A 27377-nucleotide genomic window follows, 5' to 3' on the forward strand; every position below is an offset into this window, starting at 1 on the left:
GAGACCTGGTAGCTCCTAAACTGATTTCTTCTGCTCAGACTTTCATCTGAGCTCTAGCCCCACACACTGATCTGCTGCAGGGCAGTCTCATATGCTTACACCAAACCCATCATGCCTACAATAGAGTTTATCAGTTATTTGTTTATCCCATGAACTAAATTATGCATGAGTAGCTAAACATACGTGTGTAATTTTTAAAAATTCTTAAGATGTTTATTTCCCCAAATAACTGGAATTGGGGGATCTAGAGTACTCCACGGGGCTCTTGTTTTCTCTGGAGCTTAGAGCACATAAAGATGAAGGATATTGCTTGCCAGCAGCTGTAGGGCTCAGAGGAAAGGAGAAAAATACAGAAAGCCATGTCTTGAGGTGAACCTCAAATTCTATCCAGACAGACTTTCCATCTGAGTCAACCTTGTGAAAGGCTAATCAGAAGAGATAATCTGGAAAAAGAAGGTGAAACAAATGAAGACAAGAGGATTTGAAACAAAGATGGGAAGACTACCCTGAGGCAAAGAGGAAGGCTCTAAGGATAACTGTCAAAACTTCCCATTGAGGACTTTTAAGCATCCAGAATGGCTAGCACTCATGTCTAAATCTCTGTCCTTGCTTGCACTATCTAATTCTTTCATCTCCAGCTTTTTCCCTTCTGCATTCTATTTCAGCTCATTCCCACTTTCCTTTCCCTGTCATATTTGTGACATCTCAATATATATAGGTCTTTAAGGTTGAGCTTTCCTTCCACTGACATTGGTTTCTGATTTTTGGCGCACACAACTAAGAGCTTTCTGGATCAAAAACCAATATGGATATAAGGTAGTGCTCTAATACACGTATGAGGACTAAGCCATTCCCTGAACCTTTGTCTTCTTGGCTGGGGCCAGGCATTCTCTAATCCTTTTCCAAATCCTCTCCTGGGCAAATATCCTTTGCCATCAGGAGTTGCCTATGTCACCCTACAAACCATTAACCACTCAGACTTCCAACACTGAATTTTGCAGAAAATAACAGCTGTAACACCCCACCATCCACGTGCCAAATATTGTAGTAAACATCAGGGACATAGGGTAACTAAGACTTCTGTCTTTTAGACTCTCAAGTATAAAGGAGTTACCTGACAACTACATATGTAATTACAATATGGTATAATAGTACTGTATATATGCCACATTATAATATATATGCTATTATATATACATACGTATACATATCTATATATATATATATATAGATATATATATATTGCATTAATATTTTTTAAAAAGTTGCATCATGAATTGAGTTCTTAGTCTTGCATACCAGCAGTCACCTCCTCATAGGGTAGCCACGCTTAGTTCTGGTGTGGGACTAGTGCCTCAGTACATATGTATATATACACTTATACACCAATGAGTGACCTAATTCTTATTCAACTTAAGCATTTTCATTTGGTGAGCAAATTAGAGTTTTGTTACACTGGCAGTGGATGAATACACTGGACTATAAATTATGCACAGGTTTCTACTTTTTTGGTCTCCAGACTTTCACCACTTATTGAATTCACACCATTATAAATATGAAAGGGAAAGACTTATTTCCCTAGGAAAGAAAAAAAAAAAGCTAAAATCAAGAAAACTTCATATAACTGTATAAAATGGCTGGTGGCAAGGACTTTTGTGATTTTGATGCCTCCCTTAAAGGCAATTCTTCCCTCCACCCCAAAGAGATCGTGTGAGGTTAGAGCTACAGCAATCTATCTGCATGGTTCGGGAGAAGTTGATTCTTCTTTCTTTCCTTTGTGATGTGAATGTTTAAGTCCTTGGTGTGCATTTAGAGCAACTATGGGTCTTCCAAAATCTATCTCTTCATATTCAGTGAAAAGTAAAGCATATATTATAATATTATTACCACTGCCTAAGTCATCTTTATGTAGTACTTAACAGATAACAAACTGCTTCTTTAATATTATGTTATTTGATTATCACCACAGCCCTGAAAAATGAATAGAGCTGAAATATTTATATTCATTTGTTAATTTTTAAAATTTTTTTTTGAGAGACAGAGATAGAGTGAGAGCAGGGGAGGGGCAGAGAGAGAAAGAGACACAGAATCCAAAGTAGGTTCCAGTCTCCGAGCTGTCAGCACAGAGCCTGACATGGGGCTCAAACTCCAGGACCATGAGATTATGACCTGAGCTGAAGTCGGATGCTTAACCAACTGAGCCACCCAGGCACCCCTATACTCATATTGATTATAAGAAAGTCTGGCTTGCTCAAGCCCACACCATCGGTAAAATCCACGACTGGTAAAATCCAGATCCAGGACTTTCATACAGATGCATTACTATCCATAATTGGAAGTTTAAGAATTCTTGTATTGTTCACGAACATTTTTCCCATTTACAGTGTATGAGTCTTCTCCAAGCTCCACATATCTTTTATTTTCTAGGTTTGTAAGAGGTACAATAACCTACACACTGAGGTTTTCTTAAAAGAGAAATATTATTTCAGTGCATTGTTCTAAAGAGCTCTATTCTGATTCTGAAGAGAAATAAAACACGCCTTATTTTTACTTTCTTAATAAAGTACTGACGGGAAAAGGGAAAACAGACAAAACAAAAACACATCCAAAATAAAGAAAACTTCTGTATTTTTTTGAAATATTATATCTTGACAGACAACATAGGTTTGTGGATGAAGCCTGAGTGTAGAATTTAGTTATGCTGGCAGCACCAATTCCTCTCACCTTGTTCCAATTTTCCTTTTATCACTAGCTCTCATCACCTTCTCACATACCACATAATTTATACCTTAATTATTTTGATTTATTGTCTCTCTCTTCCAATTTGGATGCAAGTTCCAAGTGGGCAGGGATCTCTCTTCCACTCTCTGGTGTATCCCAGTACTAGCATAGCATCTGGCACATAGTAGAAACACAATAAAGTCTGCTGATTGAATGAATGAAGATATACATGGGTTGGAATTCTCATCTTACCATTTACCAATAGCAAAACTTAAGAATGTTATTTAACCTTTCTGAGGATGTGTGTGTTAACATGAAATTTACCATGTTAACCATTTTTAAGTGTACAGTTTAACCAGTTTTAAGTGTACAGTGTATTAAGTACATTCACATTGTTCTACAACTATCACTATTATCCATCTCCAGAACTTTTTTGCCTTTCCCAACTGGAACTCTATGCCTGTTAAACAACAACCATTCTTTCCACCTCTCAGCCCCTGGCAAACATCCTTCCATTCTTTGTCTCTATGAATTTGACTGTTCTAAGTACTCATATAAATGGAATCATACTCTATTTGTCTTTTTTGTGACTGCCTTATTTCACTTAGCATAATGTCCTCAAGATTCACCCATGATGTAGCTTGTGTCAGAATTTCTTTTCTTTTTAAGACTGAATCATATTCCATTGTATGTATATACCACATTTTGTTTATCCATTCCTCTGTTGATAGATACTTGGGTTGCATCTACTTTTGGCTATTATGAAGAATGCTGCTATAAACATGAGTATGTAAGTATCTGTTTGAGTCCCTGGTTTTAATTCTTTTGGCTAAACACTCAAAAGTAGAGTTGCTGGATCACTCGATAATTCTATTTTTACTTTTTTGAGGAACCACTATACTATTTTACACAGTGGCTGCACCATTTTACATTACCACCAGCAATGCACAAGAGCTCTGATTTCTCTACATCCTTACCAACACTTATTTTCTTTTTTTTAAAGCTTATTTATTTATTTTGAGAGAGAGAGTGAGCATGTGAGGGAGGGACAGAGAGAGAGGGAGAGAGAGAATCCCAAGCAGGCTCTGCATGGAACCCAAAGCAGGGCTTGAATTCATCAACCATGAGAACATGACCTGAACTGAAATGAAGAGTCAGCAGCTTAACCTACCAAGCCACCCAGGCATCCCTCCTCTTTGGTTTGTTGGTTTTGTTTTTTTTTCTTATACTAAACATCTTAACAAGTGTGAAAAAATCTTTCCAGGTTTTAATAGCTTCACCTATACAGTGAGGATACACACAGACACTTAGTGATTAGCACAGTTCTGGCACACAGTGGGTGTTAAAATTTCCACATAAATGTTAAGAGAATCACTTCCACTTTTCCTGTTACTATCTAAAATTCACACAGAATGGTATAGACATAAATCAGACATAACATATAGGAGAAAATAGAAGGGCTTATTTTTTATTTGTTTTCTCTTTCATCCACGAAAAGACTACTACTGACTGGATCCAATGGAAAGAGTCCAAATAATTAAAAACTGAGACATAAGGTTAGTCATTTATATCATCTTTTAGTGAGAAAGCCTTGTGAGGAAAATTAAAGAACTTAGAACAATCTGATTCATGTATGAAAATACTACCCTTGCACTAAAACATGACATTATTTCAGCTAATCAAATTGTTGATTCACACATTTTTTAAAAATCACTGCAATTAGCTACTTGATTCAGGGAACTATATTCAATTGATTTCATCAACCTATTATTTAAGAAAAGTTACAATTCTCTCTGCCCCTGTGGAGATTCATGCTTAGCCTAGAGGAAATAAACAAAATTTTTGGTGCTTAAGGACTTCAACTTTAATATTCAATTTAACTAGTTTTAATTCAGAAATTTATCAAACAGATGTTATGTGCAAAGCATATATGGAAAAAAAAGAAGATTCAAAATGTGCTTCCAAGGGCTTGTGATCCAGATGATTAAATTGGGTAGTCATTATTTTAATAGTTAACTAAATACTCAGAGAGGATTAGGTCAATATGGCACGATGAATACACATCTCCACCTCTTTATATGCTGAAGTTACCATAAAGGAAAAGAAAAATCTTATCTGTTTATATACATCTAACTACATCCATACCTATACCTATCCATGAATACAGTAAGAAAGGTAACATAATAGTCTTTAACAATTTCAAAGTGCTTAACTGAGGATTATATCAAGATGGAGGGAAGAATACATATGTTCAGCTGCCATTTTTTTCTACAAATAACACAAAATAATATCACTATATCTAAAAATATCACATTTAAAATAATAAATCTGCAGTTATTCTTGAAAATAGTAAAGAAGTCTATAAGTAGTTACATAATTTGCTGTATTTTCACCCCAAATCAGTAAAAAGTTTATGATAAACATAACTAAAAGTCATATTCAAGTAGACAGGGATACTTGAATACAAAATTTTCAGAAAACAAAAGAATTACCAAATTTCAGGAAAACCAAGCAAACAAACTTGATGAAAGCAAACAATTAATAACTGCAAAAAGGGAACAACAACAAAGAAGAGACAGGTACAATAAATAAAACAAACCTTTAAAAGTATTCTCTGCTCTTTGAGAATTCTGTATCCATAAAAAAGGAAATAGACTTTGTAGAAATGAAAGCTAAGGAATTTGAAGTGTTTAAAAAAAACAAAATGCAAAAAAATATAGATGATTGAATAGAGAATGGGAACAGCTAAATAATAAATCCATGAGCTGAAGATGAAGCCAAGGAAATCTCCCAGAACACAGCATAAAAGAACAAAGAAATGAAAAGAATGACAGAAAAGTTAATAGACCAGGAGAACAAATGCCAACATCTATATAACAAGAGTTCCAGGGGCACCTGGGTGGCTCAGTCAGTTAAGCGTCCAACTTCGACTTGGGTCATGATCTTGCAGTCTGCAGTTTGTGAGATCAAGCTCCACATTGGACTCTGTGCTGACAGCTCAGAGCCAGGAACCTGCTTCAGATTCTAAGTCTCCCTCTCTCTCTGTGCCATCCCCCATTCATGTTCTGTCTCTTTCTCTCTCAAAAATAAATAAAACATTAAAAAATAAGAAGAAGAAGAAGAAAAGCTTCATAAAGACCAAAGAGGCTGGCATGGGAGAAACAACAAAGACATCACATAAATTATAGAGGAAAATATTGGATCTAATAGAACTGAAAGAACTTATGGAATACCAAATTAGATGAATAAAAATAGAAAAATATGTAGGTCACCATGCTGAGGCTCCAGAATTTCAAAGATAAAAAGGAAAATCCGATAACATTTTAGAGTGAAAAAATAGACTATTCACAAAAATGGACAAGAATCATCTAGACAATACTGAGAGCCAGAACATAATGAAGCTATCTTTAATGTTATTACCAAAACACTGTTTTTAAGCTTAAAATGCTACACTTAATTAATATTCAAATTGGAGACAAAATAATGACATTTAAAGATGTCCAATGAGTCAGAAAGTTTACCACCCACTGTTGTTCTCTGAAAAATCACTCCTACATATAACACAGGAAGAAGAGCCCAAGAAATGCACAGTATTAGGCTATAGAAAAATTGGTGAGCAAAGAAAGCAATAACCTTAGTTAAGTTTAAATATTTGTTTAAATATAATGTAAAAAATCAAATGAGATCAAATGTTTGAAACTAAAGTCTCAGATGATTTTTAACATAAGAAAGCAGTAGAGGACTGGGAGTATGATCATGGGGGAGGGAGTCAATTTATAATATCCTAAGGTTCTTACCTTTTCACAGAAAATATAAATTCAACTGAATGAATATATATGGATATACATAAAAGCAAATCTAATCAAAAACAGAAATAAGTTCTGGGGCAACTGTGTGGCTCAGTTGGTTAAGTGTCTGACTTCAGCTCACGTCATGATCTCCCGGTTTGTGGGTTTGAGCCCTACCTCTGGGCTCTGTGATAACAGCTTGGAGCCTGGAGTCTGCTTCGGATTCTGTGTTTCCCTCTCTCTCTGCCCCTCCCCCCACTTGTGCTCTGTCTCCCTCTCTCTCAAAAATAAACATAAAAAATTTTAATTAAAAAATTTAAAAACAGAAATAAGTTCAACATAAGATTTTATGAATACCTAATATTACATTCAAATTAGTTGCATAATTTGCCAAAATCACTAGGGAAAAAAAATAAAACATATGGCAACAACTCATGATCCATTTAATAAAAGAGAGGGAAAGAAAGCACAGCAATTTAACAATTAATTACAAACAAGCATGTTAAAAAGTTAAAGTCTTCCATTAAAATACAGAGATGATATAATGAAGTTTTAAGAAATCAAATTATAGGGGTGCCTGGGTGGCTTAGTTGGTTAAGCCTCTGACTTTGGCTCAGGTCATGATCTCATGGTTTGTGGGTTCAAGCCCTGTGTCAGGCTCTGTGCTGACAGTGCGGAGACTGCTTGGAATTTGCTCTCTCTCTCTCTCTCTGCCTCTCTCCCACTTGTTTTCTTTCTCTATCCCAAAATACATAAAATTTAAAATAAAAAAAGAAATTAAATTATATGCTGTTTACACTCGGACAGAAAAACATATGTAGAAGACAAAGACAAAGTTAAGCAGTGTGGTAAAATTAATATAAGATGAAACAAACTTTAGACTGAAAAGTATTTAACATGTCAGAGTGATATTTTAATTCTTGAAATCTACAATTTATTAAAATATATAATAAACTTCTCTGTATCAAACAGCATAGCCTGGACTATATATTTTTTATAAATTGGTATAAATATAAGAAAACATTGAGAAATCTAGTATTATAATTTAAGACAATAGCATATCCATAAGAAATCAATAGTAAACAAAGTAAAAAAAATATAGAGAGCCTTTAAAAATACAATTAATAGTTCTTATTTAATAAATAATAAAGAAATTATCAAAGAATTCATATTCTTAAACATAAAATAAATTCAATAATTTACAATTTCAAAAGCTCCAAAGAACAGAAGAGGTAGCAAAGGGAACAGAAAGGTTCCCAAAGGGGAAGAGGTACAAAATATTCGAGATAGACAAAAGTCTTCCAGGCAGAGGAAACAGTATGTGCATAACTTATCCTTCAGTTTCTATCCAGTCCAGGTCTCTAAGCACTGTATCCATCATACCTGCCTTATGGCTCTTTAATTACCTCCAGGAAATGTGTTAGATGGTGGAAAAACTAAATTTGCAGTATTAAAATTGTACTAATGGAAGGAGGCTGGAGAAAAGATAAATATTCATATTTAACTTTTCTATCTCAGCTATCAGTGCTTCATAATACACAATAGAATGAGTAATTTCACATTGACTTTTTTTAGACACTAGGGAGAAGTGCACGTATAGGTATAGGTATAGGTATAGGTATAGGTATAGGTATAGGTATAGGTATAGGTATGTGTGCATGTACATATGCATGAATATGTGTATATATATTTATATTATAGACATGAATATGTATATAGATATCACTAGGTATATACAGTGTACATATGTGTATATGCACATATGTGATATGCATTGTTCACATGCATGTGTGCACACATGTAAATGTAGCCACATGTATGCACATGTGTATCTGCATGTGTGCATGTATGTACATATGCATTGTTTTTTAATATATAATGTTAGAGATGAAATTATACATACTTAAGTAGGATTGTAGAATGCAACACCCAATGAATAATGAGCAATTATTGAATTTAATTGATAGGTTTCAAATATATAATATCTACTATCAAATGGTATGTTATCACACATAAGTTCTCTGTTTGCTATCAAGTCTGCAATATGAGGAAAAGTTTTAAAAGGCAATTCAGAGGATAAGACTGCTGTAGTGCATAGTAACAAAATTAGAACCTTTAAGCAAAGTGTCAGTAAAGATATTGAGGAGAATGTAGTCCACAGAACCAAACTCATTATAATAGAAACTCTATTGATTTATTGGCTTATAGGATATTGCCATCAATGATCATATAACTGTTCTCAAATATTTATGAATGATGCTACATTGCAAAGCTCCAAATAAAATGAAAGAAAACACAAATTTCAATATAAATCATTGCTACTAGCTACAGAATACACTAGGTACAGAATAAAAGAAAAACTTTGTGAAAGAAATTGCAAAGTGGTTACACTGATATCATTTAGACCCCTGCTGACATGGCACAACTCATTCTTCAAGGTCACAACCTGTACTTTTTATTCTATGAGTATTTATTGATAAAAAGAAAGCATTGTCCTCACATCTCTATTTAGTCCTGCATTTCCAGATAATATAATAGTAAATAATGAGTGCACCTCACCCCACTAAGTTCTAAGAACATGATAGGGAAGAGAGGTAACACTCCAAAGAGTAGTGCTGCAGACTGAAGTGTGTTCCCCCAAGATTTTTGTACGTTGAAGCCCTCACTCTCAATGTGATGGTATCTGGAAGTGGGGCCTTAAGAAGGTATTAGGTTGATGAGGTCATGAGAGTGGGGCTTTTGTGAGGAGACAAGGTAGCCTTATAAGGAAAGATAGGAGACCTTCCGTTCTCTTCTCTCTCTCTCTCTCTCTCTCTCTCTCTCTCTCTCTCTCCCTTCCTCCCTCCCTGTCTCCCTCTCTCTCTTTTTCTGTCATCAAGGAGAGGCCATGTGAACACACAGTGAGATGGTGGTTGTCTCCAAGGTAGGGAGAGGAATCCTATCAGAACCCCACCATACTGGTACCCTGATCCCAGATTACCAGCCTCCAGAGCTGCAAGAAAATAAATTTCTTTTGTTTCACTTTGTATGTGATATTTTGTTATGGCATCTTGTGCTAAGACAGGTAGTATCATAAACCAATTAAGGCTGAGCAAATGTTCTGGGTCAACTCACTTTACTTACATAGGGATGAACTTAATATAGATCTACACTCATTTACCAAATATATTTTAAAACTCATCAGATAATAGTAAATGCCCCAATAGGTTTCTGATAACACTAGTACAGGTCTTTAAATGCTAAGGTCTTTGGTAACTCCTGGATCACTCTATCAAGTCGAATAGCATAGATCCCACGTCATATATCAGAACTTTGTAAATGGTTCTTGGCCAAATTCTCAGCAGATTCTTTAACCCAGGTTTCTGTATGAGACCCTAGAAATAGTTCACTTAACTTACACAAACCCACAGTAAGCATATATTTCAAAGAAGTTGTTACCAACATTCCTTTTTTTTTTATAGTTTTCACACAGATATAAAAGAGACAAAGTCCCAGAGGTGTAGCAAGTCCATTAACTCTGCTTCTGTGGCCAACTGAATAGAATGGGATCTTCCCGACAGAGGGTATCTTCTATTATCACTCAGTCCTCTGTCATCCTACTCTCCCACACCCATGGAAATAAATTTTTAAACCTAGATGCCTGTGACTGAGAAATATGCTCTAATCTTTGCTGCACTTCTTATCCTCATTTCCATCTCTTCTCACTTCTCCATAGTTCTATATTTAATAACCCTCTTGTAATATTTCTCCTCTTTCTTACCCATGTTCTGTCTGTATATATTTTAGATATGTGATGCTGGAACACTGACTGTTACTCTAGACAACGGAGAGTCCCAGATTCTGAAACATAACTCTGGTCATTTACCTGACTAACAAAATGTGTTGGACTAATAATTACATTTCACATTGGCTAAGTTTTCCAACTATAAAAAGTTGATAATCTAGCATAGTGAAGCAGTCTACAAGGTAGCATAGTACATACTAGCATAGTACAGTGATTAGAGCAAATGCTGCCAATATTCCAGTCTTGGTTCTGACCTCTCCATTTTTTATTATGTGTCTTTGGACAAGTTATTTATCTCAGCCTTAGTTTACTCATCTATTAAATGAGAATAACACTTGTAGGTACCTCGTAGAATTTTTGGAGAATTTAAGGAGTTAATACATAAATAAAACTTAGAACAGTTCCTGGTACATAAGAAGCACTCAATAAGTAATTTAGCTATTATTCTTAAGAACATCTCAGTCTTCTCCTCTAAATCTACACTGAGTAGATTTTAGGCATCATTTGATAATTCTGCTTCATTATTTGAAGTTACAAATTGTTGAATATGTACATTAAAGATGTCAGCACTTGTACAGAAGTCAAACAACATAAAAGCAAATGTCCTGCAATGTGGTCTTGTGACCTTGAAGAAAGAGAAATCTGGAACTAGAAATTATGGTGTTTTAACTTAAAAAAAAAAAACTAAGGTGTGCCCATTCATGAAGCATTTTTATTCTTTAATTACAGCATGTATAAAATGTGAAACATAGAAACTGGCCAAGTTGAGAAACTATACAGCATGAGCTTTAAATTATGAACACTGGTCATATATACATAGATTTTGTTATTCTTTAAAATTAAAATCACAATAGCTTATTTAATGTAAGTAATGTAAATGTAAGTAAATTTAATTTACTTACATAATGACATGTTGCTAGGGAGTTATGCTGTTATGTAATTATGCATAAATAATTAATCTGTTAACATTGCTTTTAAAACATCATATCACAACTTAGCTTTTTGTTAATATTTGGAGAAGCTGCATGGATTTAAGAGGGCAGATATTTGAAACCATTCTCCACCACCTACCAACTAGCACCAGCTCAAGCAACTTACTCAGTCCTTCTCTCCACCTCAGTTCCCTCACTGCAAAATGGAAAAATTGCTAAATCTCCTCACTGGATTGTGGTAAGAACTATACTATATAAAATGTGCAAAGCACGAGAATAGTCCCAGGCACCATAGTAAACACCCAAAAACTGTTAGCTTGAAATTGAAATATATTTATTTCTTATTTGTTATTTTTTTCATTTTTTTATTTAATCAGGTAATTTACACAAAAAGTAGGTTAAGGCACAATGGTTTGAGAACTTACTTGAAAATAAAAGTAAGAAGTAACCAAAACTTCTTTTGGTTATTTCCATGATCCCTGACTTCTTCCTGGGACCACTTGTCCCATTTCTGTTCATCCTGTCTCTCCAAAGAGATTCACTGAGTGTGTACTCTGGCCCAATGTTGCAGGATAAAGTATTTGAGGACATAAGGGCCCAAGGTAGCAGATTCTTGGAATCCCTGAACTTGAGTCTATCAATTTCCTTCCATACATGGTCTGCAAATTTAAACAAGCTGAGAAGACAGATCTGAGATGGGGGAAAAAAGGATAGAGAATAGAGGAAAAATAGGCTTAAAATTAAGGCAGCATTACTTAAAGCTAAGGTTAAGAAGAGAAGAAAAATAAGAAAAAGAAAGAAGCTTACCAGCTCTGGCATCTTCTGGATTCTTCTGAACCACCACCTTCCAAGCATTCTCAGACTATTCAGCAGATTCAGGTTTATGTCTTGGTGCTAGAGACTGTGTTATCCTTCCCTTACTTTAGTTCTTCAGTCATCAGTTCACTCAATACACTGTTTGTAACACCTTCTCTGGGCTAAGCATTCATTCTATTACACACTGGGACCAGGAAAATAGAGAGGTGGTTACCAAGATGAAAAAAGACATGATTTTTGACCTCAAAGAATTTGTAGTCTGGTGGAAGAAACTGATAGAGGCCCAGAAGCATTACAATAGAGTCTTGAGTTAATGAATATAAGTACTTGGGGCTCACATGAGGAGGAATGATGAATTCTGCCTGGGGAGTCAGGGACATTTTCACAGAGGATTTAACACTTGAGTAAGTCCCTAAGGACAGCTATGTACTCCCCAGCCTGAAATAAATTGTATTTTGCAGAGCGGGAGGCATGCAAAGGCATAATGTGTTTGGGAAGTAGTTGTTCACTGTAGCTGTAATAGAGGGAGTGTGGGTGGAGGCAGAAGATGTAGAGGAAGAGGTGGGGGTAGTTGAGAAATCATGTGCCCAAATAGGTTTAATATGTCTCTTTCATCTTCTCCTCCTCTCCGCACCCCCCCCCCCCCAGCCTCCCTAGTATGACTAAATAAGTGATGCTTGGAATTTTCTGTTTCTGGTTCTGGGGAAGGCGGTGAATCCATGCAACTCTGAGAAAAAATGGCCCAGAGTGACCTGAGCATCTGGAAGGGCCATTTTCAGTCTTAAAGCTGGGACAGTTGAGTGGCTAGTGGTGTCAGCAAGTGACTCAGCTAGACTGGGTCTGTTATTAAATTTTATCATGTCACAGCCGAATGTATCATAAAACATAAAGTATTACTTAGAAATTATTGTCAGATGGAATTTCTGTAGTTGCTTTGTTGAAGATTACATGTATGCTGCATTGGTATAGATAGCCAGCGTCCATGTGTGTGCGCATGTACATGTGTGTGTGTTAGTTTTTATAGCTTGTAGTCCCCAGGAGTCCTGAAGAACAAGCGTGCCCTTTTAATATTCTTATTCACTCATGTATCAGTATATTCAGAACAAGGGTATAATAGGGGCTTTTGTGCCCATGGAAGTGTCACAACAAGGATGGGGCAGGGGAGAAGGAGATGCTGAGAATCTACCAAGATGTGACCAGTTGTTTCTTCTCTGGTGACAAAAGTGTGGCTAGGGCTCAGCTCTCCTCTAGCCAATCCTTTTCCCAGCCCAGGCCTTCAGGTATGGTTGGAACAAATACTCCTTTCTCTTGTGTGTTCTAGTCTAGGTTGTGCAAAATCCTTCAATCTGGCAGAAAAAGGCAGTTCAACCCAGAGAATTCTTTGCCCATGTTTTCCTGGGACTCTCCCCAGTAACACTTCCTGGAAATTCTGCCTGCCAAGGCTATATGAGAACACTGAATAGCTTAGCAGAGAAGTAAACTGATATGAAAAGTGGACAGGGAGTTGCCAAAAGAGGTCTCTCTTGAATACAAGCATAAAAATGTAAGAAGGTACAGTTAACTAACTGGTTTGAGGAAATAACTCAATCTCTTGCTACCTGAAATTGCATAAAATCAACACATTAATTTATACAGTATAAGGTGCTTATTAAATCTACTAGATGGTGATACGCCACAAAATAAACTTTCCATATTTCAATATGGTTTGCTTTTAAGGCATCAGAAACTAAAACTGAATACACTTTCCGTTGGCATCTTATAAAAAGTTCTTACAGAATCTCAGTCTAGTAGTTCAGCACCAGGAGCACCACTTTTGTGCAGTTCTCCTGAAAGCTCTCGGCAGTAAATCTCTAAAAATGTCCACTTAAGCAGTAGAGGTCATAAATACTTTGCAAGAGCAATAAAATAGAACAGAATTTTGGAAGTTATAATTTTAGTGGATATAACTGCACTATAAAAGAAAGGCCTCTGGGACCCAGAATAAATGTAAAACTCTGTCTAAGTGAGCTGCAGTGCTAACCCATCTGCAAGTGGTAAATTATCCCCAGTCCCAGGTGTGGTGCATTATCCTAAGGGTGTCCAGTGATTAAAGGTAAGAACGTGGCTAAAATCCAAGGGAGCACTGAACATTAATGATGGCTGGAAATTGTCGACAATTTCCCTGGAAGTTTGATTCGTCCCTATTTGCTCACATTAGCCAGGCCCAAAGTTCAGCGGATAGCCTATGATCAGTACAGATACTCCAGGGGGAGAGGCCCAGAGGGTGAAAAGAAGACTTTGGCTCTTCATTTGCCCCAGAAGGAGTTCACACAGGATGAAAGTAGAACCATAATCCCATTACCTATAAGATCTTTAAGCTTCAGCAAAGAAAAGACACTTACTGAGGCCATTGTCCTAAAATTCAAATGGCTATTACAAAGCAACATGAAAATTTCCTTACATTTTTTCTTTTTCTGGTACATCACTTATTCTCACTAGTACACATTTGCATAAATGTTCTTTTACATTTAAATCTGTGTCAGGGTCTTAGAAACTCCCAGAGGGTCAAGGATATGTTTAATTGATTTTCCAAGCTCTTCCCCTGCCACGTACACTCATATGCACATAAAGAACATTGTGCATTGCTGAATGCAAGTGACTATTTCATGATTTTTTGTAATGTTTGGGGTCAAAAAGTCCCCAACTTTTATACCTTTCCACCAAGTTCTTGACTTGCCCCCTATGCCCCAGTTTGGTTTTGACTGGTGCCATCTAGAAAACTGATGAGTACCATATTGAATGAAGGTGGCAAGGATAAGAAAGTTACATCTGAAGAGCAGATGAAGGAAATTTTCATGCAAGGATGCCCAAGCTTCCAATTTTTAATCAGCATTTGATTGTGGTCTATTAAAATGCCAAATCACTTTGCAATATTGTGCTATGTCTTCACAGCTTAAAATAGTCACTGTGAAATAGTCATCCCACCCCATTTTCCCATCTGATAATAATAACACATTGTACCTTTTGCTGTTGCTTCTAATTTTTTGGGTTTTTATGATTGTGTAACTGAAATGTCAACCTCCTGAATCTAAGGGTCACCTTCTAATTTATTTGGAAAATAAAAGAACAAGAGGGTTTGTTCCATGTCAACTCCTGAGTCATTGACTTGGCAGCTATTGTCTATATCATGTGGTCATCTCAGCCTCACTTTCTGCATGGCCTTTGGTCACTGCTCTGTTCACTGCTGTTTACCACCTAGAAATTCAGTCTTCCTTGGTGGCACGGTGCCAATTCCAGAGACCCACACTTTCCATCACTAATCTGTCACTTTGCTCTCATTAATACTTAATACAAAGTTTATGACTGTTAAAGGTTTTGCTGCAGGTTTGGGGATTGTTGCAAGTAAAAGTCTCTAGTTCTCTCTCAGAAAAAAAATTGCCTGATACCTATGTGGATTGGTTTTACCCATAGCCTTCTCTTAATCTGGGAACTCCTGGGATGCAATGAACATCCCACAGGGCATTTTCCAAAGACTCAGATAGTGAGTCCAAAGTAAGCCTGTGACAACAGTAAGCAGGAGTTGCATTTAGGAGGAGGGCCTACAGAAAATAGTATATGATGACTTCTATAGTTTGGTTACCATCTGGCCTTACAACCAGTGTGAAGTGAAACTAACCCAGGCTGCTGGGTAGACATGTGTTGTTTCTACATACCTAGTATCACTGTCCATAGTCTTGTAACAGTGTCTTGACTTTCTTTGGGGATCAACTCCACCCACTTTCATTCCAGGTGGTTTAGGTGTGGCTAGCCTAACTGCTGGAATCGGAGGTGAGCTCATGACCCAGATCTGAACAATTGGTATTGTGGTCTGGCCATAGTGATTGATTAATCACTCTTTGCTCTAATCAAAGTAATCTCAGGAATTTGTCTGGAACAACTAAGAAAGCATTTTGTTTCGGGAGTTTTTTTTAAGACTGCTAACAGAGAGGATGAAGTAAGTCGGAGCTTCCATCAGGCACCATAAAAGCAGAAAAATAAAGGTTGATGGACTCTAATGATGGCATTTGAGCCTCTTGGATCCAGACATGGTTAAAGTTGGTACTTCTTGGAATCCCAAGATTTTTGTGTTAACTTAAGCCACTTTGAGTTGATTTCCTGTCACAATCCAAAGGTTCTTGAACAATATATTCTTGAATTTTTCCTATGGCACCAGGTCTCCAATGGATATCAGAAAAAACACAAATGTACACACACACACATTTATCCCTCCCAAGGATAAACAATAATTTTAAAAATACTGCAGTCTGAATCCACACTTAAAGAGAGAAGCACTTTTTGTGTGTGAATATAGCAATTACACAGATAGTTCTGTGAACAAGAACTATAATGCTTTGTATTATTATGTACAAAGTTTCAGCTTCCATCTCTTGTTTCTAGACAACGATACTAAGTCCGAGTGAAGCAAAAGAAAACAGCTCCATTAGATTTCCATAGCAAATAACAAAACTACATACTTCATTAGTTATATAAACATCTGGAATTGAAATTAAAATATTTGAAATTCAAAGTCAATTTAATAGTCAGGCATCTCCCTGTCTCAACTATATCTCTATAAGCAGGAATTCCTGGTATAGAATTTATTTCCCTGATCTGATTCCTTAGGTAAAGGAATGAGCGAGAGGTAGAGTAGGAGGCTGGTTCTTCCAGTAACATTTTTAATTTAGGCAGCTTCAACCAACGTTTATAAAGAATACAAAATCTATTTATACTTTTCCAAATTCATTTATGAACTGTCTTAATACACATATTTCATCTCCATTTATGAGGGAAGAGTGGTTTATATTAAAAATAAACCAGTGGAGGAAGGAAAAGTTGAGAGATCACTATACTACTCTTAGAACAAATGGTATTTGTTGGGAAATCTTTATCATTGAGTTAGACATAATTAATTATGTTCAACTTGAAAGAAAATGATTTCCGAATTGTCTTACTCTATGTGGTGAGTATTTTTCTGAAGTCTAAATATTTCAGTAAATCAGAGTGTGAATATTCAAACTTCTATTAACTTTTTGCTGGTGTGATGTATCTCTGTGTGTGTATATGCCTGGTGAAGGCAAAAGAGGGAGGCAAAAGCCATTGTATTATCTATGTCTCCCTTGAAGAAGAATAAGGTTGGTGAACAAGAAATAGAGTCCCTGTGTGGGTATCAGAAGAAATTACTTCCATTCCAAAAGACACCAGTCTATGTTTCACATTTATATAATACCAAATAACATGGACTTCTTTTCATGGTCAGTGATGATTAAGTGTACTACCTGCCTCCAGGATCCTGTCAGCAATATGGAAATATGCTTAGCTAATCAATAGTTGGTTCTCAGTCCAGGGTGCATTCTGATTCAACATATATATTTAGTTTTTTGTTTTTTGTTTTTTTTTTTAGTATACCAAAATATCAAGGTACCAGGAACAATGAATTTTGTGCCTTCTTAAATACCCCTTCTGCTTTCTGGCATCCCTTTCTTTAATTCCTTTTAGCTAACCAAAAGTAGATTGACTTTTAATTTAATCAGAGTAAAATACACAGTTATTTACTTACTTTAGGCATTTTTTAACTGCCTGGCTCTTAATCTGTAGAAGATTGTTGACTTTAGCCTAACTTGTGATACCAACCATTCTTTGGGAGAAAAACTCTTCCCCTTCTCAGGTAAGCATGTCTGTTCCAGTCCATGAGTTGCTGTCTGTCTGATTTGACTACTCACTGAAGACTATTTGTTCTTTCCCTAAGCCTTCCCACTTATAATAGGCCCATCTATTTTGCCTAATAAGCACCTCAAACTTAAAAGGTCCAAAGAGAATCTTGGTCTACTATTGATCACCCAAATCTACTCCTTCTATAATCTCCTTCTAAGTAAAATGTACTACATTTGCACAAAGTTATTTTGTTCAAAAAAACTACTAGCTATCAGTGATTCCTCTCTTTCCCTTATCTCTCATATCTAATTCATCAGCACATCTTATCATCTTTAAATTTAAATATCTTCTAAACTGGACAACTTCTCACCACTTCCATTATTGCTGTACAAGTCCAAAGTACCGTCTCCTGGACTACTGCCATGGACACTTTGATGATCTCTTTGGCCCTACTCATATTCTACCTCATTCTATTCTTTGAACACCAGCTAGTAGCTCCTCCTTAAAAGAAAAATCAGATCAAATTATCTCCCCGTTAAAAATTGTGTAGGTCTTCCAATAAAAATTAGAATAAAATCCAAATTCTTATCCTGACTTAAAATCCTCCATACCCTGGATTCTGTGTCATCCTGACCTCACCCCCTATCAGGTCCTGCATGCTTCATGCAAGGGTCTTCTTACTAGTAAGTGTCTTCAAAACAGGCTAAACTGTTTTGTTTTCTGTTTTTTGTTTTTGTTTTTGTTTTTTTATCGTGGAAGTGTTAAGATGTGAGGGGAAAGGAGGTGTTCTATCGTTCTATGATTAGGTCTCAATCTTTCAGTGAGCCTGTGTTCCAGAACTCCGAATTTCACCTGTGCTTCTCAGTTTTTCTTTTCTCCCCTTAGGTGGGACTGGATAGCTTGAGGGGGCTGGAGTTGTGTATTTCCCTTTCCCAACATGGAAGATTTGGAGGGAACTGGACTGGGTATTTTCCTTTTCCCACACAAAAGGTTATTGCTGACCAGAATCGGTCATTTCTCTTCCCCCAGATTGGTCAGGCTCTGATAAAACCCCACCAGGTTGGACTGTGGTAAAATGGTTTTTCCTGAGGGACTGCTGTGTTAAGAAGAACACAGTGATATAGCATACATATTTCCAAATGGTTCCTTTCCCCCTTTTCCTGCTGGAAACATGAGTAGATCTCCACCAGGTCCTGGAGGTAAAACTAACAAAAGTGTGGGAGCCCTCTGTTGACTGGGTCCTCATGATTTTTTAACTCTCAGGCTTGTCCACACTGAGCCTCCAATTTGTCAATTACACTTCAAGTGTTCCTATCATAGCATGTATTCCTGTGGAGGTTTCTGCTCTGGTAAATTGAGATTCTCAGTATCCTCCGTCTGTCTCTTCAATTTTGGGAGCAGCACTTTGTCCTATGATCTTATTTCTTGGACAGATCTGAGTTGTTGATTCTTTAGTTTTTTCAGCTTTATACTTGTTAAGATGAGTGGCAACTTCTATTCCTCTTACATTGTGGACTGGAAACTGGAATTCCCCTTCATTGACTGTATGTAGAAATAGCTTTTTTCCAAATTTGAATTTATTTTAGTTCTTTGTACAACTTACAAAGAGAGGGAAAGAGCTATAGTAGAAAAATGTTATTAATCATTGAAAACATAAAAGCATTTAAAGGATTGGACTGAGTTGGTTTTTAACTCCAGCTGTAGAAATATTGGGCACACAGAGGATCTTCCAAAGGATATTTAAATTCTATAACCATATATTTGAACAGTGGACTTACAAACTATTACAATGATATTTACATAGCACTTATCACTGGTTTAAGTGAGAGATTTATAACAGCAGGTTACTTATAATCCCCATAATATGGATAAAGAAACCTGGACATAGGAAAATTTAGTAACCATCCAAGGTCACCCTCTGATCAACTGCTGTGTACATCTGAATATTAATACTGCTGAACATCTGAATATTAATACTCTGTTTCTTCCATGAAAATAGAGTCAGAAATATACCTTTGTTTATTGCTTCCCCACACGATTTATCTCCTACTGATAGGTGCAAGATGAATTTGGACACGTGCAAGCAAAGTTTAAGTATCTCACACCTCAAGCATATTTCTTACGTATTTCATAAACACAGCCAACATTGGAAACCCCTCAACTACCAGATTCATCAACATATTCATTCAAGGAATGTAAAGAAAAGTGTTGAATACATGGTTAAACTCTATAATAAAGGGTAAGTTATCTTAATTATTTCATAAAAGGTAATTTGAATGAATAGACATATGTTCTATACCTGTTTATATTGATAGCCATGCCCAGGATATCACATTAAAACAGTTCCTAAATGAGAGCAGGGATCCAAAGCATTTTGAGGGCCTGGTAATCCTCCTATAGAGTTGTAAATGAGAAACAAGCCCCACAAGTTCCTCAATGTTGGTTGACAAAAACAACAACAACAAGAAATACACACAGTTGAGCCTCCTCCTGTTGCTAAGGATTTTATTTAATTCAGTCCTTTTGTCATGAAAATAGAATCGGTTCACAACACAGGGCAGAGAAGAGGTGTTGGAACGAATGTTTTTACCTTTGCCAAAGTAATAAAGTTACCACCGAGAAGGGAATGATTCCTTGCTCAAAAATGCTTGTTTTACACATCATTAGATACTCTCCAATAATCACTGGAGATATTGATAGTGAAATAATGATAGTGAAATGATATGGGAGAATACCCAAAGAACCTAGATAGTATAGTGGAAAGACAACTCAATGGCTCAAAATCTATAGTTTAGTGTAAGAATATCTGACTTTAAAAGGACAGACATAACTTTAAAATGCATATTATTTTAAAGTACTCATCTCCTTTTATTGTAACTGCATTTGCATCAATGTCTGTCTCCCTCCACAGACCTTTTTAACGGCTTGGATCAAGGTTTGTTTATCTTCGATCCCTCAATTTCCAATAAGTTGTATGCCCTCAAATTTGTAAACACAAAAATGTATAAATGAGTAAATGAAGGAATACCTGCATTTGTAAGTTTAGGAAGTATTTTTTCTCCTTTCTCTGGAAAAAATTATGGGCATTTCTGAATAGTTTTTGGAATATTTTACTCTTTTATCAAATACATAGAAGAGATGCCACCATTCCTTAGAAACATCACAAGTAGTTGATAGAATAAAATATAACTGCTTAAAATTATTTTAGATGATTGGGACATGATAGGAAGAAAGCATTGGTATTATAGAAAAGGAAAACAAATGTTGACAATTGATATTGAAGTTGCTTTTTTTCCCCCCAGCACAATTACATGAATCCATGAATTTACTATTGCTTACTACTCTCAAGGAAATACAAATTAGTTAAGGCTAATAAAACCAACATTCAGCTTCATGTTTGTGGGCTGAGTTGCTACATGGAATCAGAATGTATTTTCTGAGGCATAATATTTTTATAGTGAAGCAGCCAAAATAACACAAATGCATAGTACGAGCTGCAAGCATTCTGGCCCTTCCAGGAATTTCTGTGGCTTGGCATTGATAAATGTAGGTGAGATATAGGTTGCAGTTAGGATCAAATTACAACAAACACTGAGTTTTCCAAAAATATAAGAGTTGCTAAAATGGCTTCCCTATTACCTTGGGAGAGGATGCCTGTCCATCAACAAGCTAGGACTTTAAAGCAGTTCTCACAATTGAATCTTTTGAATGGGCAAAAATCTGAGCCCAGTCAAAATAAAAACAATAATAAAAGACCTTTCCCTCACATTTCCACAATAGCCTTGTGTGGTAAACACTAATATACGGTGTGACTTTCTTTTCCCCTTCTTTCTTCTTATTTCTTAATTGGGCATTCTTGCTGGTCATTGAATTTAAAAGAATTAGGTGATCCCTTAATTTCAGAGACTAGTGTGTATATTTCTCCTACAGAATTATTCTCATTACTTTCTAGGCCTACCTAGTAATTATTTTTATCACTTATGTGATTTCCTAATGCATAGGTCATCATTCATAAGCAAGCAATTTGTCCATGGGTTTTTTTTCCTTTGTATTTTTTTCCCATCGATTTCTCCCTAATTTGGTTACATGAGGTAACAACATAATGTAGCCTGGAAACCACAGAGTTTGGTATGCACAGTACCTTGTGGTTATTAATAAGATATCTAAACATAAGATACTTCTTAAGATTAAAGAAAAATAGGGGGCACCTGGGTGGCTCAGTGGGTTTAGTGTCCAACTTCAGCTCAGGTCATGATCCCCCAGTTTGTGGGTTCAAGCCCCACGTTGGTCTGTGCTGACAGCTCAGAGCTTGGAGCCTGCTTCAGATTCTGTGTCTCCCTCCCTCTCTGCCCCTCCCTGGCTCGTGGTCTGTCTGTCTGTCTGTCTCTCTCTCTCTCTCTCTCTCAAAAATAAATAAACATTTAAAAAAAAGATTTTTTAAAAATTTTTAATTTTTTTATTTATTTTTGAGACAGAGAGACACAGAGCATGAGAAGGGGAGGGGCAGAGAGAGAGGGAGACACAGAATCGGAAGCAGGCTTCAGGCTCTGAACTGTCAGCACAGAGCCTGACGCAGGGCTTGAACTCACAGACTGTGAGATCATGACCTGAGATGAAGTCAGACACTTAACCCACTGAGCCACCCAGGCACCCCTAAAAAAAAATAAAGAAAAATAGAGTCTCTGATTTTTTTTTAATATACTCATATGATTTTAATTGTTTTTCTGGTATAATAAATGTGAAATATATTCTATAGTTCTCCAATACCATTACTATAACCATACTAGATTTTCAGCTCTTCTTTGTGATTGATAGTATAACATGAAAGTTGTGTTTTGAAATAATGTGGCTTTTCTGAAGTTGATATGTCTTAACATTTACCATTTCTCATATGGGCCAATTTTTCAGTATTCTGAGAATATATCTTGATAATAAGCATTTATGTGGGTTTTGACATAGCAACGAACACTCTTGTTTCATTTCAAACAATGAACCAAATATTACGGGGCCCATACATTTGGATCGTATAAATTTAAACTGTGCCTTACTTAGTTCTACTTCATAAGAAAAACATTTTATTTTATTTATTTTTTTTTTTTTAAATTTTTTTTTCAACGTTTATTCATTTTTGGGACAGAGAGAGACAGAGCATGAACGGGGGAGGGGCAGAGAGAGAGGGACACACAGAATGGGAAACAGGCTCCAGGCTCTGAGCCATCAGCCCAGAGCCTGATGCGGGGCTCGAACTCCCAGACCCCGAGATCGTGACCTGGCTGAAGTCGGACGCTTAACCGACTGCGCCACCCAGGAGCCCCAAGAAAAAACATTTTAAAACAGTGCTGAAAACGACAGTAAAACTTTTAGATTATTCTCACAGAATGAAGCCCTCAACATATCATCAATCATTTTCTTTTGTTTCACTTCTCTATGATGTTCCTTCATACCACTTTCAAGAGCTCCCTGTGGATATTTTGACCTTAAGACAACTGCCACCATTCTTATAGCTACACAAAAAGACATTTATTACAGTCAGATCAATGCAAAACTGATGCAGTTAAACCATTTTCTAATTAGCTCCCTTTCCAATTAATCTCTGATGAATGCTTTCCACTAATTCAAAGGTTCCAACCAAGTGATGTTTTGTTCTTTTGTTTTTATTTTGACAAGAACAGACTGAATTTCTCATTGCCCAGGAATACATTTGCAACCATCACAATTATTTATATGTGCATTGGTAAATATTTCAGCCCTCCAGAACATTTAGTAATAAAGGAACTCTCATGTTGGAAACAGTAGAAAGACAGTTACCACATAGTCTCATTTCAGCTTTTGTATTGAATATTTTCATCAGCAGTGTAGAAAATGGTATAAGTTGATTGTGATCAAATTGAAAATGTGAATCAAATGGCACAGGATGGAATTAGGCAATGAAACAGCTTTCTAACTTCCACATCATTTATGGGCCCTATGAAGTCTGATGTACTCAAATGATTCATTACCTCCTGATACTGGAATCAAGCACTTGGGTTCTGAAGTTAGGAAAGAGTCTGGGTAGCTCAGACATAGTTTTGACAATGCCAAAACAAGCTTGGAAAAGGAAACAGCTTAACCAAGGATTTGGCAGCATAAAAACCCAACAAATATGTTAATTGATGTTTGTTTTAATATTGAATATAGTCAAATCCTTTTTATGTAAAACCAACCCATTAAAGAAGACACCCTCTGAAGGAGAACAGTTGAGCAATAGAGGTCAAAGTGTCAACTGAGCCATTCTTTGTTAGAAGTAACAAAAAGAGGCTGAAACTTTTTGATGAGGTTTCAAAATGAGATGGAAGGGAGAAGTATATGAAAACTATGCTTCCCTTTAGATTGTACATGTCGGCACTGGTTACCGTTCATAGGGTAAAGAGAAATTTTCCTCACCAAATTTTGACGCTCAAAGACTGGAAAACATGAATGTATTAGCCAAACATTTGCAAAAGGCCTCTAAAAGATTAAAATATTAACATTTTATTTTAACAATGAGGACCATACAGTTGTGAAATGTTATGCACTGAGATTCAAAACTTTGGTTTTGGGAATTCATCTGCATTGAAATGTATTCTAAATCAACCTTGTGTTTTTCTTAAAATTTTCTGTGGTTTATAATTACTAACATGTTGCAAGATGTATCAATTCAGTTGATAAAACCATGGCAGATATAGGCATCCTGCTAATTCCTAAACGTATCCAATTTACTGAGAACAAACATAAAAAAAAAACACAAAAAAATTATGTTTGATACATGACTGGCTATCACTCATTCTATTGTTAAGTCCCACTAATCAATGTCTCCTGATAAAACCAGATGAAAGTTACATATCAGAAAACACACCTCAAGGCTAATAGCACTTTCACTTAGCTAGAAATGAGGTGGAATATAATTATGATGATAATAATACTAATCATGAATGGAGAACCTACTGAATACCTGGCTCACAATATGGCAATTTGGATATTCTCTTCTATTTAATTACTAAACAAATCTTAAAGCCAATGCTATCATTCCCATCTTATAGATAAGCACACTTGTTAACTAGCCTGTCCAAAAATAATCACACAATAAATGTGAAGCTGAAACCCAGATCTAAATCTGACTGTACTGAAAGCCTATAGTCTTTTCACTCAGCAATCCTGCCTAAAAAAATAATAATAAAGTGAAACACCAGGGCTACAGAGAATATGATAGCTCTGCTCAAGCCCATGTTGTGATTTCATGCTTTGAGGTCATATTCATCCATTCCCACTCCACTCCAAACACAGCAGTTATAAAAAAGCAATTTCGGGGAAAACAATTAAATAATAGAACCAAATTAGAGAAAATTCAGACAGAGATCCCCATGGCCCTGAAGTGGAAGAGAAACCACCAAGGACTAGTGGGTATGTGTGTGTGTACATGGAGGTAGGGGTAGGGTAGGTATGATAATCATTTGTTTGCACTCAAATCTATTCCCTGCCTTTCTTCTATCCTGCAGGTAGCCACACTTCCCAGGCTCCCCTGACAGCTGGCTTTGGCTAGGTTGGGCCAATGAGAAGCAATGACAAGAAACTGGAAAGCAGGAGAAAGGAAAAACTAGAGTGTCTGGCCACCTATCTCTGCCTCACTGGCATCTGGCAGTGACTGTGTCTCTCTAGTGGTTCATGGTCCTGACAGACCCATTCCCTCCATGGTTCCAGCTCTCCCTACCCTCACCTGAGGCTGGTTCTGGTTGCTGTCTAGTGGCACTGGTGGCTAGTCTTTGATAACAGCAGCTACAAGAACTTAAGACATGGTGTTGAAGCAGAAGTCCCAGGATGGAGGAGGGAGTAGGAGGAAACTACAAGCAAGAAAGGGATAGACAGAGAGAGATAGAGAGACAGACATAGAGAGGGAGGAGAGAGAAACAATCTTACCCAGATAAGAATCAAAAGTAATTGGGGCACCTGGGTGGCTCAGTTAGTTGAGCGTCCGACTTCAGCTCAGGTCATGATCTCATGCTCCGTGAGTTCGAGCCCCGCGTCGGGCTCTGTGCCGACAGCTCAGAGCCTGAAGCCTGTTTCAGATTCTGTGTCTCCCTCTCTCTGACCCTCCCCCATTCATGCTCTGTCTCTCTCTGTCTCAAAAATAAATAAACGTTAAAAAAATTTTTTTAAAAAAGAATCAAAAGTAAAATTTCAAGGAGCGCCTGGGTGGTGCAGTCGGTTAAGCGTCCGACTTCAGCCAGGTCATGATCTCACGGTCCGTGAGTTCGAGCCCCGCGTCGGGCTCTGGGCTGATGGCTCGGAGCCTGGAGCCTGTTTCCGATTCTGTGTCTCCCTCTCTCTCTGCCCCTCCCCCGTTCATGCTCTGTCTCTCTCTGTCCCAAAAATAAATAAAAACGTTGAAAAAAATTAAAAAAAAAAAAAGTAAAATTTCAAACTAATCAGAATTAAATAATCCTAAGAAAGGCCACCTGCAATTTCAGGATGTTAATACACTAGATATAAAATGCGGAGAAAATAAAACAATCTCAAAAAAAATGATTACAGTAAGATTGCAAAACTAGAACTAATGGTTATGAAAAATAATTGTTAGCAACAATAGATATCATAGACGTCATTTCCCCCAAATCCTGAAATATCAGGACTACAAAATACATAAAATAAAACAAATGTAATGACCATGTTTGACTCCACTCCAGGGAGTGGATCCAAACAAATTTAGCATACTATGATTTCTCTCCTTCCAATTTTTCCATACAGCAGGTCAATTCATTAGGTCACTGAAAGCAATCAACTCATTTTGGTGGATTCTCCAGTCTACTTATTTAACCAAACCAAATGTGGTGTGAGTACATTTTTTAGATTTTAAATAGCCATGGGTGGCATTTCATGGCTTCTGCTTTGAAATATGTGCAAGTAGAAATCAACTCTGCTCTGTTTTAAGTTGCCAACCTTTGCCAACTTGTTATTAATTTATTCATTTACTGTAGAGGATGATGGGCTGATCTATCATCTATCTATCTATTATCTATCTATCTATCTATCTATCTATCTATCTATCTATGTCTTAAGTCAATCCTGGAACTGTCTACTGATACCAGTGTGGCCAGCCTCTGTGCCCAAAGTCTTAACTATCTATTTACACAAAAGTCCTGGTTTGCATCCTCAATTTTCACAATAAACATATAGACTCTATCATTTACTTCACTTTAGTAAATAAAGTGCATTTCTACTGTTCAACAATACAGAATACCTGGATTGCAAGCCTATGTCAGAGAATAAATATTCAACTATTTGTTGCCGTATATTTATCAAAAACTCTATTGAGAGAAAATATATTTATGGAAGGAAATACCAATGAAAAATAATTCTCTAGTCTAACTGGTTTACTTAGTTCACCCTTCACCACCAGAAAGCCATATACACCAGAGTATGTTATCTTAGCTCCCTAAAGACCTATTCCTACTGAATCATACTTTGGTGTTATACCCCAGACTTATACTGACAGCTGCTTTGAGAAAAACAGAATGACTTTTAAAAATTGGTTAGGATAGGATAAACTACTTTAACAAATAGACCCAAACATCTGTAAGTGTCTCAAACACAGCAGAAGCTTATTTCTCACTCAGATACAGTCCAATCTGGGTGCACAGTTCTCATCCACGG

The sequence above is a fragment of the Prionailurus viverrinus genome, chromosome B2, assembly GCF_022837055.1.
Source record: "Prionailurus viverrinus isolate Anna chromosome B2, UM_Priviv_1.0, whole genome shotgun sequence".
In the NCBI taxonomy this organism is placed as follows: Eukaryota; Metazoa; Chordata; class Mammalia; order Carnivora; family Felidae; genus Prionailurus; species Prionailurus viverrinus.